The sequence below is a fragment of the Orycteropus afer genome, unplaced genomic scaffold (assembly GCF_000298275.1).
Source record: "Orycteropus afer afer isolate SDZICR_OR568_19922 unplaced genomic scaffold, OryAfe1.0 scaffold00902, whole genome shotgun sequence".
Taxonomy (NCBI): domain Eukaryota; kingdom Metazoa; phylum Chordata; class Mammalia; order Tubulidentata; family Orycteropodidae; genus Orycteropus; species Orycteropus afer.
Genome location: NW_006922489.1, coordinates 104,367 through 105,064, shown reverse-complemented (window position 1 = coordinate 105,064; position 698 = coordinate 104,367). Strand labels below are relative to the sequence as shown.

Here is a 698-nt window from a genome sequence, read left to right as displayed (position 1 = left end):
GTCGAGTCAGATCCAACTCATAGTAACCCCTCCTTGGGTATCTGAGGTGGTATCACTATGGAAGTAGATGGCCCCACCTTGTTGTCAGATCATTTCATTCCTTTGCTCCTTGATCTCTGCTTGCACTCCACTTCCTCCTCAGAATTTTTCCAGGCTCTAATATCCTTTATGTCCGGAAGCAATTTATTGATCCCTCTATTACACGTCTCTGCAACTATTTTAATGTATTGATTTAAATTAAATTTTAAACATGTTATGTAGCCCTGAGTAGAGTCAGCACATGTTTTTAGTACACAGTTGCTCAAGATGATCCTAGCATCACACGTTAGTAATTCCTAAATGCAAAGAGTAAATCTCTTAGAACTGCATCTTTATGAGATAAGTAGGGCTCTTTTGTTTTCATGACGAGGCTTTAGTGGCATGTGGTTAAGCACTTGGCTGCCAACCCAAAAGGTCAGCTATTTGAACCCACCAGCCACTCCCTGACAGAAAGAAGAGGCAGTCAGCTTCTGTAAAGATTGACAGCCTTGGAAACCTCTGGGGCAGTTCCACCCTGTCCTCTAGGGGCGCTGTGAGTCAGAATGGACTCCACGGCAGTGGGTTTGGTTTGGGCTTTGCTTCTATAAAGATTGACAGCCTTGGAAACCCTGTGGTGCAGTTCCACTCTGTCCTCTAGGGGCGCTGTGGGTCAGAATAGA

At 44.7% G+C, this 698-nt stretch overlaps 1 protein-coding gene across 1 annotated transcript in view; it reads right to left on the bottom strand.

Moving 5' to 3' along the window:
* TEX26 (testis expressed 26) overlaps positions 1-698 on the bottom strand; it is a 37,534-nt gene that overhangs the window by 26,747 nt on the left and 10,089 nt on the right. The gene's annotated exons all lie outside the window — the stretch shown is intronic.